At 41.5% G+C, this 16495-nt stretch overlaps 1 pseudogene; it reads left to right on the top strand.

The window, feature by feature from the left end:
- The first annotated feature begins 6127 nt into the window (after nucleotides 1–6127).
- Nucleotides 6128–6583, top strand: LOC101563384 (annotated as a pseudogene).
- Nucleotides 6584–16495: the final 9912 nt, after the last annotated feature.

A 16495-nucleotide genomic window follows, 5' to 3' on the forward strand; every position in this document is an offset into this window, starting at 1 on the left:
GAGCACAAGTGTGAACCCAACATGGGTAACTATCTCAAAATAAAAAAATAAAGGGGTCTGAGTATATAGTGTATTGTGAAGATCCTGTGTTCAATCCCAAGTTAAAAAAAAAAATCAGGTCTGTAGATAAGGATCCAGCAGGCCTCTAGAAGAAATGGCATGATAGGACTCTCCGGCACCCCAGCTTTGCCTTCTTTCTTGGTTCTGCTCGGAGTTGTCTATTTGGCAGGCGGCCGCCTGTGAAATGCGCACATTTCCAAGCAAATGGCTCCAGGAGCTCGTAATTGCTGCCAAACGTGTGCGGATTTTAATAGCCCATTTTCATTAGCCTTGTGTGAAATCACCTGTCTCTGTGTTGTTACCCAACTTAATTGTCAATTATGGTGATTAAGCTTGGCTTTCACTGCCATAGCTGGCAATCATTAGCATCATCTTTGAGGCTGAACTAGATGAAAAAGATCATCCTATAGGTGAAGGCAAATGTTTTGGCGTCAGTGTGAAGTGACATTTTTCTTTCTTTGGGCTGAACCAAACTTGAGTCTAGCTGTCATTTCCAATCTGCCTTTCACATGTCTTAGGACAAATTAACTCTTTTTTTGTCACTTGGTTTCCTGTTATCAAAGGGGTTCCTGATCTCCATCCCTTTCTAGTTCTCCAGAGATGGATGCCATAGCTGAGACCGGGAGTTGGATAATTAATACCTTTAAAGTGCTTTCAGCCATGTTAGTAACCCTAAATATTTTAGGTCCTAGAAATGTTTTTGGAGTTAGCAAAAAAGGTGCTTCCAATAATAGACTGGACATGTTGGTAGTTGATTTATTTTTCTGTTTTTATCAGCCCCGTTCATTTCAAGCACATTGCCTTGGCTTCCACAACAGAGATTTGTCTAATTGTACATCTTAACTAATATTTTTCTTTTCCTGGAACCTGGAATGAACAATAATGAAAATCAAGGCAGCCATCATCCCTTTTCCTCCTTTTTTTTCCCCCACAAATTTTAATTTAGTAAAATTCCCAGACCCATTTCTGTGATGCTTTTATGGGATTTCAGGACATAGCAAAATAATGAAAGACATTTAAAAAATGGTATCATTAGACATTATCTCTAGTATTTCAGTGCCATGTGTGTCCCCAAGGTTTATGACACTCTTAAGACTTGATGGTTTCTTTTATCTTTCCAAAAACCCTTGGAGGAAACTAATACGAGATTTTTTATTCTAATTTAATGGGAAAAAGAAATTAAGTCATGCAAGCTTCAGGGATGTAGAAAGTGAATCAGTGACTGTTTGCTGCCTTCTGGGGGCTAAGAAGGAATAAAGCTTTATCTCAGACAGTCCTTAATAAAAACACCTAAATCCCTAACCTTGCGAAGATCCTGTGGCAAGTCTACACCAAGACTGGCAAGAGTTACAAAGGAATTAACTTCTTAGATAGTTCTCCTCCCCTCAACTTTTCCATTCCCATTCAGTGTGGTTTTCAGTGTTTGTTTCTTATTTCATTTTCTCTTTCAGAGCCCTGATTATACCAAATGCTTGCCTTCATTACTTGTCTTCTAAGCCCAGTGTACTCAAAGTTACTGACAGTGTCCTCCTTAGCTTCATGGTCACCCACCTATACATAGTAAGGACTAGAATCTGAATTGCTACGGGGTTTTCCTTATTTCTGTGAATCAATGCATCTCTTCTAATAGAAAAATCTATGTTACTTTTAAATTTTCCTCAAAGAAGAGCATGCTTCAAAATATCACTTGGAAATAAAGAAAACACATTATAGCCCAAGTATCTTCTCTTCTATGACGCTTTTCCAAAATATTCCCTTCCCAAATCTCTATGGGAAAAATAGATTGCCCTCTTTTCTATTTTTTTTTAAATGTATTTAGTACAGGGTCTACAGGGTCTCACTATACAGATTGGACTCGTAGTGATCCTCCTGTTTTCAGCCTTCCAAGCACTGGGATTGCAGGCGTGCACCACCACGCCCAGTCTCAGTCACCATCTCAGCGCGCCCCCGAGGCTGCCTGGCCTGGCATGCTGGGGATGGAACCCCACTGCTGCACTCTACCTAAGCAGGTGCTTTAGTCCGCTGAGTTATTTGACTGGCTTATTTTTTGTTTTTATTCTTATGTGAGTTATAGAGTGAACATATTACATTAATCATTTGTTGTACACCCCTAAATTGCTGTCTTCCAATTTTGGACAAGAAATACCATCATTTTCAACTGCTATGCAAGTGAGGAAAGATAATGAGGGAAAGAAAATCTAAACACTCTAAATTAGTAAAGGGAGGAGTCCTTCATGGGGGAGTTAATGACCCTACGGTGAGCGGACTCAAAACAAAATGAACTGCTTCGGTAGGTTGGATGTGCTGTAAAGGCTGAGCGGCTTCTATATGCGATAGCATTACAGTTCAGATGAAATGCCCCTATGTGTTCAGGGCCTGACCACCAGGTCACTACCACCAGTCGTGACCACCAGCTGGGGGCACTACTGAGAGTGACAGAAACTCTAGGAGGCAGGGCCTCATCGGAGGGGGTCGGTCATTGGAGTGGGGCTTTAAGAGGAAGCTGCAGCCCCTTCCCCCACCTCTTTCTGTTTCTAGGCAGCCATGAGGCGAGCAGCTTTGCTTTACCACATGTCTGCCCAACCAACGTTCAAGAACAACGGGGCGAAGTGACAGCAAACTGAAACCTCAAGACTGGGCATGGTGGCGTGCGCCTGTAATCCCAGCGCTTGGGAGGCCAAAAACAGGAGGATCATTATGAGTCCAATCTGTGTAGTGAGACCCTGTACTAAACACATTTATAAAAAAAAAATGAAAACTCTGCAACCATGAGCCCAAACACGCCTTTCCTACTGTAAGATTTTTATCTCAGGTATTTTGTCCCCGATGGGTCTGCACCCATAGGAAACTCCACCACGTCATCATGGCAGCAGGTCACCATGGCATGTGGACCCAAGACCAATGAGAAACCCTTCATGGCCTGACTTGCATCTTCTTCCCATGGAGAACCGCAAACTTCACAGATAAGCCTTCCCCAGTCAGCATCTGTTAGGACACCGGACTGCCCATACAGGCTCCTCCCTCCCCCAACCTAGCTGGATTAATTCTTTGTCTCTTTGCCTCCTCCTTGGCAAGCACTTATTCCACTGAGCTATCTCCTCCAAGTGTTCTTGCTTCTCTTTGACAGCCCTCCTGTGCCAATCAACAAAGGATTTCTTCACTTCTCTCCCACTCCAGAAGAAGGAACCTTACAGCAATAGCAAGCTAGCTAATACAGACAACAATCCCTAATTCATAGATTTTTCCATGCAGCTTGCAAATGCATATGCTTTGTGATCTAGGGGTCTCTGGTACAGCTGATGGTGGTCTAATTTGAAACTCTTATCCCCCCCACTGCATTTATTCCTCTCTTTGACACAGATTCTATACTGTGTCCATTCCTTTTCATAACTGAGCACCGTGTCTGTCACAAAGAGAACAGCAAGGACTGCTTACTGGCCAGGCTTCTATTGTCACACCACACCCACAGAACTCTGTGAATCAGCTTTGAAATTAACACTTCGTGGAGAAACAATGTTGGATATTCATTTTCTTCCTTTTAGAGGGTTATACACTCAATATGTATTTGAAGCAACGAAGCAGGATGTGATGATGCCGTTTGACGTCAGGATCTTTGACCTCTACATGTTTTCATGAAACCTGTAACAGCCCCCCAGCAGCTAGCCAGCCAAGAGAGCTGATCTTAGAACTCCCTTTGCTTCCCTTTTGTGCTTATGGATTGGTGTCTGGTTATTTAAATGTTGAGCTGCCTTTGAGATTTCAGTTCCCAATATCAAAAGCTCCCAGAATTTCCTTGCTAAAGTTCCCTGATTCAGCCATCTCTGCCAGTTGGGATTTCTGAGGAAATGAACCAAAGCCAGCAGTGGTTGCTATGGTGACTGAGTCTCTCTGGAGTGAAGTCAGGGGAGCATCCATTTGAAGAAAAGGGGGAGGAATAGTCTAGCAAAATGGCCATCAGCTAAGAATAAAGTCTTGGAGAAGGCAGGTGGGAGGGGTTAAGCAATGTGGAAAAATTGGATAGATATTACGAAGAATGTGTCAGCAACTCAACAAAAGATAAAGAGATTGAACGGTAGTAGTGAGAGTCCAGCCAAGGCGAGGTGGCATGAATCAGAGTGGACCCTGGGAGCATGGCTTTGTGGTAACTCACAGGCATTCCAGCCACCTGGGGATAGCAGCAGAGGAAAGAAAGAAAAAAATTACCAAGGGCTTGATGTTGGCAAAGAAGATACATGAAATATGTGTAGATGAAACACACCTGTGAAACACAAGCACACCTCCGATCACTAAGGACTACACTCACAGAAGTTTCTGCTTAAATGCTTTGCCACAGCTTAAACAAAAGTATGTTTGCATAACACTGGAGCAAAACATTTTGTATCTTAGTAAGAATCCCTAAGTCATGGAGTTATTATGAGAGTAAACTTTATGATTTATTAGGTACAGTCATACATATAGTTGATAGATAGTTTAAGCTCAGTCAATTCATCTATCTATCTATCTATCTATCTATCTATCTATCTATCTATCTCTCTCTCTATCTATCTATCTATACTACACAGAGTATAAAGTCCAGTAAGCAGAGTTTATACATGCCCAAGTAGGGGCAGGAGTGGCTTTAACCTCCAGGGTTTAGGCTACAGTAGAGGCACACAGGAAGTAGTGGAGCATAGCTACTTCCCCTCCACCTGCCCACACTAGGTCAAAGGGAGGACCTGAGATGCAAAAGTTTACAAAGGAAGATGAAGATAATGGAAAGGTATCCTCCCTTTTCATTTACTCCCCAAACCCCTAAGGAATCTCACTTTCCTTGCAGGATGCATCATTCTCCCACATCCCAGCAAGATACTGAGCCAATAGTGGTAGGCTGCACCAGGTGGAGGCCTAAGGCAGGAGCCTTACACAAGGTATACATTCAAGCTATCTTCATAGCCTTTGCAACACAAAGCCAGCACTGTTTTTCTTTCTTTTTCTTTGGTATTGGCAATTGAACTCAGGACGTTGTACTTGCCAGGCAGACATTTATGCAGCTGAACTATCTCCCCAGCTTCCCTCCTCATTTTTTTTTAAGCCAGGCCTTTTAAGGTGTATGCCCTGAGTTCCATTGTTCTCTAGATTCAGAGGTCTCACAGCTTTTCCTTAGTAAGTTAGAGGGTAAAGATATAGGAAAAGGAAAGAGGTTGATTTCATTAGTTAATTCGCCATGGCCTTGCCAATGGAGGAGTAAACTGGAACCACAAAGGCTTGGGAGAAAAGAACAAGAAAGTCACCTTGGAAGAGCATACCCAGGGCAACAGGTATTCAATGTAGGTAAATATTCTGATCTCTTCAAATGGGGGCTTTGCTCAGCAAAGGCTATTCCCAAAGGGGCATGAGCAGCAGCTCTTGTTTATTTCCAAGAGTGGCCCCAATTCCTCCATGGCCAATGTTTATCCCTGTCTCAATGCCTTGATCCATGGAGGTAGGTAGTAGCAGAGTGGATGTGGAAAAGGAAGTGGCAGGAGGTAGTGTGGTGTGCCACTAATTTATATAATCTGGGAAGACTAGAGAGCTGGAAGCACTGGGGTGCTTTTACCTGTGAGGTGAGGCTGGGGACTGGACTTAGAGTAGTAAGAGCCACTGGAATAAGATAATCAAGGGCAAAGAAGAGCTAAGAGACAAGCAAGAGGCAAACATCTACAATTGACTAGAGAATTATGAATTCAGGTTACCCCGATTACATTTTGGACACAGTTTGGCTCCTTGCCAGAAATTGGTTTACAGGAAATTGGTGAAACTTTTAAAAGGTGGCATAGGAGCTGTGGAGATAGCTCTGTGGTCTAGGAGCCTGCCTGGCAAACATAAGGACTGAGTTTGATCCCAAGTATCACACTAGTACTGGCCCCAGGTTGTACTGTGCAGGCCACCAAAACTGGGCATAGTGGCACATGCCTGTAATCCCAGCATGGGGAGGCTGAGACAGGAAGATCACTAGGAGTCCAAGCTGTGTAGGGAGACCCTGCACTAATTAATTAATTGATTAATTAAAAAATTAAACCCTTTCTGCAGGCAGCACGGAGGTCACACGATGTCTGGAGTTACTGTAAAAGATGTAAACCGGCAGGAGTTTGTCAGAACTCTGGCAGCCTTCCTCAAAAGGTCCGGGAAGCTGAAAGTCCCCACATGGGTGGATACAGTCAAGCTGGCCAAGCATAAAGAGCTTGCTCCCTACAATGAGAACCGCTTCTGCAGCTTGGATCTGTACCTCCGGGGTGGCGCTGGGGTTGGCTGCATGACCAAGACCTACGGTGGCCGTCAAAGGAATGGCGTCATGCCCAGCCACTTCAGCCGAGGTTCCAAGCGTGTGGCACACTGCGTCCTCCAAGCCCTGGAGGGGTTGAAAATGATGAAAAAGGACTAATATGGGGGCTGCAAGCTGATACCTCAGGGACAGAGAGATCTGGACAGAATCACTGGACAGGTGGCAGCTGCCAATAAGAAGCTTTCTGGGTTAATAAATAGCCTCATTCATAAAAAAAATTAAGTAATTAAAAGGCAGGGTACTGGGCATGGTGGTGCATGCCTGTAATCCCAGCACTTGGGAGGCTGAAAACAGGAGAATCACTATGAGTCTGATCTACATAGTGAGACCTGGTAGATCCTGAAGGCTCTGTACCAAATACGTTTTTTAAAAAAGGTGGAGTAGTCAGCGGATTCCACCTTCATGAATGGATTAGTTAGCCACCTTTGTGTGATTGCATTCTTCTTCTTTTAAAAAATGTGTTTTAATACAGGGTCTACAGAGCCTCACTACATAGATTGGACTCATAGTGATCCTCCTGTTTTCAGCCTCCCAAGCGCTGGGATTATAGGTGTGCGCCCCACCCCCAGTTTCATTCACCGTCTCATCTCAGTGCACCCTGGGCCAGGCCAGCACCCCAGGTCCCTGTGTCTGTCCACTGAGCTATCTGGCCTGCCCACTGCATTCTTGTGAGAATAGATCAGTCTCTTCTGCATGAATCCAGTTACCCCTGTTCTTCTTCCCCTGTTTTGATACAATGCCAGGACATTGGCACTGCACCAATTTTCCATGCCCCCAACCATAAAAAAAATTAACTTTACATGTTACCTAGCCTCAGATTTTTTTAACAGTAATACAACACATATCAAGACAATTCTTCAGTTGCTTTCTTAAATTTCCCTCTGCATTCTTGATTTTATAATCATCTACTTCATAGTACAAACAGTCCCAAACCTCTAAGCTTAGGCAATTGAACAAGCAACATTGCCCTGATATTTATTATTTCATTCTTTCTTTTCAAAACAAAAATAAAGTCCCTTACATAATCAATATTAAACGTACTATTTGAAATGATATGACAAATATATAAAAAGTTGCAAGATTCAAAGAAATCAAACACAATAAAGACTTGCTTCCATGATCATCTGTCAGTGCTCAATCTAATTTTGATTTGTATTATCAGGTTTCTTTCTAACTCATCTTATTTTGCCATTATTTCTGAAAGACTTTATTGGCACAAATCGAAGACTTCAGGCTATTGTATCATCCAAAGTTTATCCATCTGCCACAGCTTTCCTTGGCCATAGCCACAAGTGTGTCTTTATCCTGCCTAACTAATAGGACTAAATATAGAGCTGCTTTGCCTTCCCCTCTGGCTCATCTTCTGTTTCCTTTACTTCTTTTTCTTAATAAACAGCAGAAGGGGAAAGAGAATAATTAGTTATGTTAGCTATCTCTGTCAGTAGTGTGAGCCTCTGTGACTATCGTTTTCATAAAGGAATATTTTATCCTCCTCAGAAAAATAACTGGAGCAATTTGTCTTCTGAAACAGCTTTTCCTTACCAGGAAGCCCTTAAGTTTCTATAAGATAATTTCTCAAAGCAGTTGATCTACAAGTTTTTGAAGAAACAAAGTGTTTCCAGTTAAAAGAACCATGAACTTTTCCGTGTAAGATAAACTGTTTTAAGTTGCAGATTTAGTAATGTCTAGAAACAAAGTCACTCAGCGATCCCATTTTTCCACTCTCCGTGAGGAAAGTCAGAGGGACACTCATGTGCCTTAATGAAACACTGCAGCCTTTCCTGTGGTTTCTAATATTTTTCTACCTAAACTCCAAAACTGCAGAAATACCAGCAAAATGCCTACTTGAGCCATTGAGTCAGTGAACTTTGGATCCATTATTGGGAAATTGATTAGACTTCTCTGTGTGAGGATCGCTCTTGGGAACATGGTAGCCATGTTGAAGGCCTCTCTTTCCTCAGCTTCCTTCATTCAACATCTTCCTGTGGACTCTGAAGAATACAGGCAGTTAGTGGAGGGCTTGAACCTCAGGTTTTCAGTAGTCACTTGTATTGGTTTTGTGGATTATTAAACTGATACACATGAGTCCACTGGAATTACAGGAAGGGAATTTGTTAATTTAACAGAGTGGCATATTTTCCCAATACTGTCTGACATTATAGGGAGTCATTACTTTTCTAGTTATTGACATGTATCACTTGATATTCTAAACTAGTAACTAAGTCTTCTCTTACATTTGTGAAAGGGAAATACTTGCAGAAAGAGGGGTTGGGGTATTTACTGATTTCTCTAAGTCCAAAATTACATTCATTCCATTTAATCTCCAAATGTCCCTCTTATATATGAAATACAATCCTTATCTCTACCATACATACGAGGAAGCCAAGACTTAAATTTTTTTTTGATATGTTCAAAATCAAATACGGTGATACCTCGGTTCATGAACTTGATTCATTCCACAATTCTAGTTACAAACCAAATTGGATGAGAACTAAATCAAGTTGAATGGTTAGGTTCAATTTTGACTTCCTGGGAAAATTTAATTCAGTTCTTTCACTTCATTTTGCAATCAGATACAGGTATGAGATTAAAACCTTGTTCTCTCCCCCATTGAGCTCCTTTGTTGCTCCTGTTGGGTATAATTCATGAAGATATGGCCATAGGTGAGGCAGGAGAAAGTGGCTCTGTCTCCCAGTATTTAGCTCTGCTGAATGAAAAGACTTCTTTGGCCTCTGGGAGAAGCAGAGAGCTTTGACTCTTTATCAGTAAAGCAAATGAAAAACAAAACAAACAAAATCAGAAATGTAAGAGGGGATTCTGTGTTAGTTTTCTATCACTACAGTACCCAAGTTGATTCACTTGAAGTGGGGAAGGTTTATTTTGGCTCAGCGTTCTGGTTCTGCAGGTTCCAGTCCAAGATCAAGTGTCCCTGTTGCTTTGGGCCTCAAGTGTGGCACTTTGTCAGGGAGCGTATGGTGGGGCAAAATCCCTTACCTTGTGAACCAGGAAACAGACCCAAAAGAAACAGGCTGGGTCTCCCAGTTCTCTTTAAGGGTGTGCTTCAATGACCTAAGCACTCTCCCCAGGCCCTGCCTCCCAAAATTCTACCGCCTCCTGCTAGCACCACACTGGAGATCAGACCAAATCTTTGGCATAGGGACCTTTCAGGACATTCAATGTGGAAACTCTAGCAGCTTCTTACCATCCACACCCTCAAGGCCCAGCTCCAGGCACACCTGCTCATTCTTTCTCTCCCTCCCTCCCTTTCTCCCTCCTTTCTCCCTCCCTGCCTCCCTCCTTCTCTCCATCTCCCATGACCTGCTCTTGAATACATTTTTTCTATTGAGTAGTTCAAGGGAGTACAATTTATACTTGAGGTTCATAAAATATGTCAGTGACATTAGTGGACAAGAGGAAAGAAATAAGAGTGAGAGAAAGGAGTGTACAGGAGGGTATTTGGATATGGTCAAAATATGTTATATGCATGCATGAAAACATTTTGCACAAATAAGCACTAATAAAATTACTTTAAAATATATTAATGACAGGAACCATGTAAAAAATCACTCGAACCTAAATCTTTTTGGCAATAGTCTTTCATTTTATGTGTAACTATCAGGTAATATAATACAGAACACAGGGTAGGAGAGTGTGTTTCAACTACACGGCATCACAGACAAACAAATAGCCTGCAGATAACAGTGATTCACAGGCTAGATATGCAATTGTGAAAGACACTAATTGAGTTATCCTGGGTTCAATCTTAACTAGCCCCCCTCTCTTTTCATACATACATATTCATCACTTTTATCAGAAGATAATCCATTCTGGAAAGGCAGCTGCTTTCTAAATAAACTGCTCTTCCTTAGCAGCTAAATCCAACAGGCTGTTTTTCTCACTTCAGTGGGTTTGTTCTGACAACAGTGCTTGCCAGTCTCTTGCTCTTTTTCTTTCATGTTTTGCTTTTATTATTAATCTATTCATTATGTTTATTGGCTCTGTTCATTATTTGAGAGCTTCAGTGCATATTTACAAATGCAATAAAAACCAGCAGCCTCGACCATTATACTGTACAAGCTAACAGGCAGCCAAGACATAGAATGATCTTTTTCTCTGCACTTGACTGAAGCTATGTGAAATATTTTGTTGACTGTTAGACCACAGTGAGTAGCTAACCCAACATAATTCCAATCAAATAAGCAGATAATCTAAGAAGGTGGTTGGTTTGCTTTATTTTCCCTTTACCTAATCCAAATTCAAGGATAAAATTTTTATATTATTAGGATACAATTCAGATACCATGTTTATCATTCAAAGTATGTGATCCACTAGTTTTTACTGCCTTCACAAAGTTGTGGGGCTATTGCTATTATATAACTGCAGAACATTTTATTGCCTCAAAAAGAAACCCATGCCCATTAGTATTTATTTACCTTTTCTTTCTTCCTCTCAGCTCTTAAACTCTTTTTTTTTTTTTTTAATTTATTTTTTATTTTTTAGGGAAGGGTCTACAGGGTGTTCAGGGTCTGACTACTAGATCGGACTCGTAGTGATCCGCCTGTTTACAGCCTCCCAAGAGCTGGGATTACAGGCGTGTGCCACCATGCCCAGTCTCAATTGCCATCTCAGCGCACCCCTGGGGTGAGGCCAGCACGGCAGGCCTGGGGATCGAACCCGTGGTCCCTGCACCTACTTTAATCCGCTGAGCTATTTGGCCCGCCCCCAAACTCTAATCTGCTTTCATTGTTTTTACTTTTAACTGACTCATACTATTTGCATATATTTGTGTTAGTTGGTTTTCATTACTATAACAAGTACCTGAGATAATCAACTTTCAAAGAGAAAAGTTGAAAAGACGTCTGCACCCACTTGCGTACTGCAGCACCATTCACAATAGCCAGGGTATGGAATGAACTCAAAGTCCAAACAGGGATGCACGAATAAAATGTAGTCTGTGTTCACGCAAAACCATGAAATCATCACTACAGTTTCTTATTTCTTGTTTCTCTCTGTGGATTTGCTTATTCTGGACATTTTATACAAGCAGGACAATATAACAAATAGCATTTTATATTTGACTTCTTTTGGTTAAGATGTTTTCAAGATTCATTTATGCGCAGGGGCAGGGCGGGGCGGGCTCCATACCCAGGCCTGCCTACGGAGCCGGCCCCGCCCCGGGGTGCGCTGAGGAGGTGACTGAGACTGGGCGTGGGGGTGCGGGCCTGTAATCCCAGCTCTTCCGAGGCTGTAAACAGGAGAATCACTATGAGTCTGATCTACGTACCTAGTGAGACCCTGTAGATCGTGTACTAAAATTAAAAAAGAAAGAAAGAAAGAAGAAAGAAAGAAAGAAAGAAAGAAAGAAAGAAAGAAAGAAAGAAAGAAAGAAGAAAGAAAGAAAGATTCATCTATGTTTTGGCATGTATCAGAATTTCAACCTTTTTAAAGTTAAATCCTATTCCTTGGAAGGATACCAACATTCTGTCTTTCCACACCTCAGTCAGTTAATGCACATCTGGATTATGCTTGCCAGCAATGTGAGAGTGCAAGTCTTTCTACATGGCTGTATGTTTCCTTCTTCTCGCCCACATTCCTAGGAGCAGAATTGCTGGGTATCCCCTGTCGTTAATATTTTGAGGAACTGCCAAGCTGTTTTCCAAAGTGCTTCACCACTGTGCATGCCCACCGGTAATTGCATGTGCTCCAGTTTCCCCATGTCTTCATTATCTTTCTGATTATAGACATCCTGGTGTATATGCTATTGTATCCTGTTGTGTTCATGGCTTACTTTTTCCTGATGGTAACGATGGTGTTTCTCGCTCTCGCTCTCGCTCTCGCTCTCACTCTCATCTTTTTCGTCTGTATTTTAGGGAAGGTCTACACGGTGTCCAGGGTCTCACTACTAGATCGGACTCGTAGTGATCCGCCTGTTTACAGCCTCCTAAGAGCTGAGATTACAGTCGTGTGCCACCACGCCCAGTCTCAATTGCTGTCTCAGCAGGCCCCGGGGAGCGGGGCTGGCACAGCAGGCCTGGGGATTGAATCCCTGACCCCTCCTCCTGCTTACAGGCACTTTAATCTGCTGAGCTATTTGGCCGGCCCCCTTTCATCTTTTTGAGATAGGGTTTCACTTTGCAGTTCAGGCTGTCCTTAACTCTCTGTGATCCTCCTGCTCAGCCCTGAGCGTTAGGATTACAGACTTGTGCCATCACTCCTGGAGCAGCTGAGCATCTTAAATATGCTTCTTGGCCATTGTTATAAATTTCTCAGAGATGTGTCCAAACATTTGTCCATTTTAAATTAATTTGTCTTTTTCCTAATTTCATTTTAAAAGTTACATACCTTTTTTTTTTTTTTGCGGAACCAGGGATTGAACTCAGGCCCTTGTGCTTGCCAGGTGAGCACTTATTCTACAGAGCCATCTCCCCGCCCCTAGTTACATACATTCTTATCGGATATATGATTTGAAAATATTTTCTCCAGTTCTGTAGGCGATCTTTTCCCTTCCTTGATGTTTTAAAATACCAAAGTCACTAATTTTGAAGAAGTCTGATTTATATACTTTTTCTTTGATTGCTTGTGCTTTGATATTCATGTTATATTTGAGAATCCATTGTATAAACCAAGGTCATAAAAATTTGAGTATATTTTGTAGTAAAATAATTTCAGGTTTAGTTCTTATAGTAGGACTTTCATTCATTTTAAATTTTTAGGTAGTGTGAGGTCTTATCAAATATCATTCTTGTGCCAGTGGCATTTGCTGAAAAGTCTATTGTTTCATCATTGAACTGCCTTAGAATCCACGTTAAAATAAATCAGCAATAAATGTATAAGCATAGTCTGGACTTTCAATCTTATTCCTGTAACCCAAATGGTTTGCTCATTGTAGCTTTGTCATGGGTTCTGGAATCAAGATATGTGAGTCTTCCCCTTTGTTCTTTCAAGTCTGTTTTTGAGTCTCATGCATTTCTGTATGAATGTTTGAATCAACTTGTCAAGTTCTAAAAAAAGAAAAAAAAAAAAGCAGCAGTAGCTGGGATTTTGGCAGAATTTTGGGGGCTTCTAGACATCCTTCGGGGAACATTGCCATCATGAAAATATTAATTGTTGTAAGCACTGAACGCAGGATGCCTTTCTATTGTGTTGCCATAGGTTTTCTTAAGTGACATTCAAGAACAAGTCAATAATTGTTCTTTATTTTAAGCAATAAGCTGTTGTTATATTTATGTGTTTTTTATTTTGTTTTTGGTGGTGCAAACACAAAGAAACAGAATGCATTAACTTTTCCTCTTTCTTATTGTTTCTCTTTCCCTCAGATTTCCATTTTTTTCTCTTGGTCTTATTTTAAAATGATAGAAAAACACATCCCCCCATGTTTTTTTTTTTTTTTTTTTTGGAACTGGGGATTGAACTCAGGCTCCTGTGCTTATTCCATTGAGCCATCTCCCCAGCCCCCCTTCCCCACCCCCCCCATGTTTTAAAGAAGTCTTATTGTTGACAACAACATTCACTTATTTATTTATTTCATTTATTTATATTTTGGAGACAGGGTGTTGCTGTGCAGCTCAGGCTGGCCTTAAACTCACCATAATCCTCTTGTCTCAGCGCCCCCCACCCCACCCCCCAATGTTGGGATTATAGGTATGTGCCACTATGCCTGGTTTAACAACAACATTTAGAAGAATAGGCTCAATCCCAGTAGCAGTTCCAGCACTGGCCACCATCACCAGACACAGAAAAGCCAATTTCTCTTTCTTCTGCATTAGCTGCATGTTGCAGTAGAAGTATCAACCCCCTCGGGTGTCAAGGTAGTCTAGAAACAACGCTTTCCATTACAACTGAGAGGCAATAGAGCTCTGTGAGCAGCTCACTGGCCTCACCTAAACAGCAAGTCCATTTACTCAGTAGCCTTTTTAAAATGAGATTTTGTGGATATAACACACACACACACACACACACACACACACACACACACACACACAGAGCTATGTTAGCAAAAACCAGATGTTTAGGAAAGCAGAATCTCTCTCCAGAAGACAACAATGGATTAGAAAGATCCCACACACTTGTGAAGCTGTTTGGTTAAACTGTAGTGAAGCCCATGGTGGTAAATCCAAAACAGGATTTCAAAAGAAAGAAGGAAAAGGAATGGATCTACACAGGGATCCTTGGGCTGATATCTGCCTACCACACACTGTCTGTTTTATCCAAACAACTCAACTTGAGCATTGCTACTTAGTGAAATACAGGGCCCCTTGAAATGCTGTCTTCCCGCACAGCCTGAGGAGTTAGTCCCTCCTTCAAAGTCTTCATGGACATTATTTTATTGGCGGAATTGGGGATTGAACTCAGGTGCGTGAGTTTGCCAGGCAAGTGCTTATTCTACTGAGCCATCTCCCCAGCCCCCATGGACATTGTTTTAATGATGTAGGCATGTACCTACATTCTACTACCAACAGCCAGCCCTCTGTTATCCTGAACTTATTATCATGACTTTTCAGGGCCCTGGAGTTATGAAGTCCAAGAACTTTCATTGATTCCTTATAACACACTCCACTGTTTCTAATACGTGCATCCACAATAATCACTCCATAGTTTATATCATCACTCTTTTTTCAGATCAGGTTCTTTATTAGTGCATGTCTGTTGTATATGACATTGGCCTTCCCTGTGGAGGGATGGAGCATATACATAACACAATTGAATTCCTTTATTCATCCCTTCCCTTCCTTCCTCCTTCCAACCACCACTTGATCCCCTTACTTCGTCGTACATATTCACATCACTTTTGAGGCATCTTTACTCTCATTTCAGACAAAGATTGAACAGCATGAATATTTCTAACTAAACATCATCCTACAACCCATTTCACAACTTCTAATTTCAAAGATTTTTTTTAATACTGACTGCTCAATTTGTAGCCCTCTTGATTTACCAGAAAACTAATTTCAATCCGTCTCACTCTCTTTACCCCTCGCCTCCAATTTCCTCACAGCCACCACGAGGTCCTCTCATTTTCAACCAAGCCAAACAAGACAACAAACCACATTCTCTGATCTAGGAACTTCTTTTGCTTTCTGTTTTTTAAAGTATGTGGTGGGGCTCCATTCCACCCCTTGTTTGCCCATTTACCTCTCAATATCATGTAAGCTGGCATCAGTGCTCACCACTAAACCATTCTTCCAGTCACCTTGTGAGCTCTTTTCCTCTTATGGAAGTGAGCTGCGTGATCTGTATTTTAACCAAGTGATCCCTCTCTAGCCTCCTACCAGGCTTAGAAATGTAGTACTCTGAGTTCTTTTGTCATCTTTCCTGAGATTCCCAGAGGCTTCCATAATAAGATCTTCTCCCTCTTCTATGGCTTCTGCTTTTTACATCCTTCCCTCATAACTGTTCCGCTATTAGTGAAATAGGACTTTGTTTTGCATGTATAGCACCCATTAAAAGGATTTGAATTTTTTTTAAAATTTATGTATTTATGTGTGTGTGTGTGTGTGTGTGTGTGTGTGTGGCCAGCTCAGCCCACCAGGGGGCGGGGCTGGCTGGCTTGTGGTGCTGGGGGATTGAACCGCGGTCCCTGTGCTTTGCTAAGCTTGTTCTAAGTAGGTGCTTTAGACCACTGAGCCATCTCACCAGCCCCAGGATTTGAATTTTTGACTTTTGCTTGATAATGTGTTCTTGTCAATTACGCTTACTCTTATAGAAGTGTTCTGGAATTTACTATGTTGGGGAATTGTTTATTTTGGATTCCTAGTATTTAAAGGAATATGGTACAATATTGCCATAAATTTTATTTATTCTAACTTGTAAGGCTACACAAGGGATAAAATTAAGATGAAATTCCTTGTCATCTTTTGGAAAGTGAACTATACATTCTTGGGTTTCATGAGTTGGTATCATTTTCCCCTAAAGCCCCATTTAAAACATGTACAAAGAAAAAATTTAACATTCCCATCTTCTAGTATTAATTAATAAAAGTATACATCAGTGACCACAGGAAAAATATTTCTTCAACTTCTGTGAATAAAGTAATTGTTGAACAAGTGGTCCTTCCCACTGAGCTCACGTTCTTCTAGCAAATACTAATTCAGCACACACTATATGGCTTCAGAAAAGAAACAACTTTTCAACTGG

This window comes from Octodon degus, unplaced genomic scaffold (genome assembly GCF_000260255.1).
Source record: "Octodon degus isolate 3935 unplaced genomic scaffold, OctDeg1.0 scaffold00257, whole genome shotgun sequence".
Classification (NCBI taxonomy): domain Eukaryota; kingdom Metazoa; phylum Chordata; class Mammalia; order Rodentia; family Octodontidae; genus Octodon; species Octodon degus.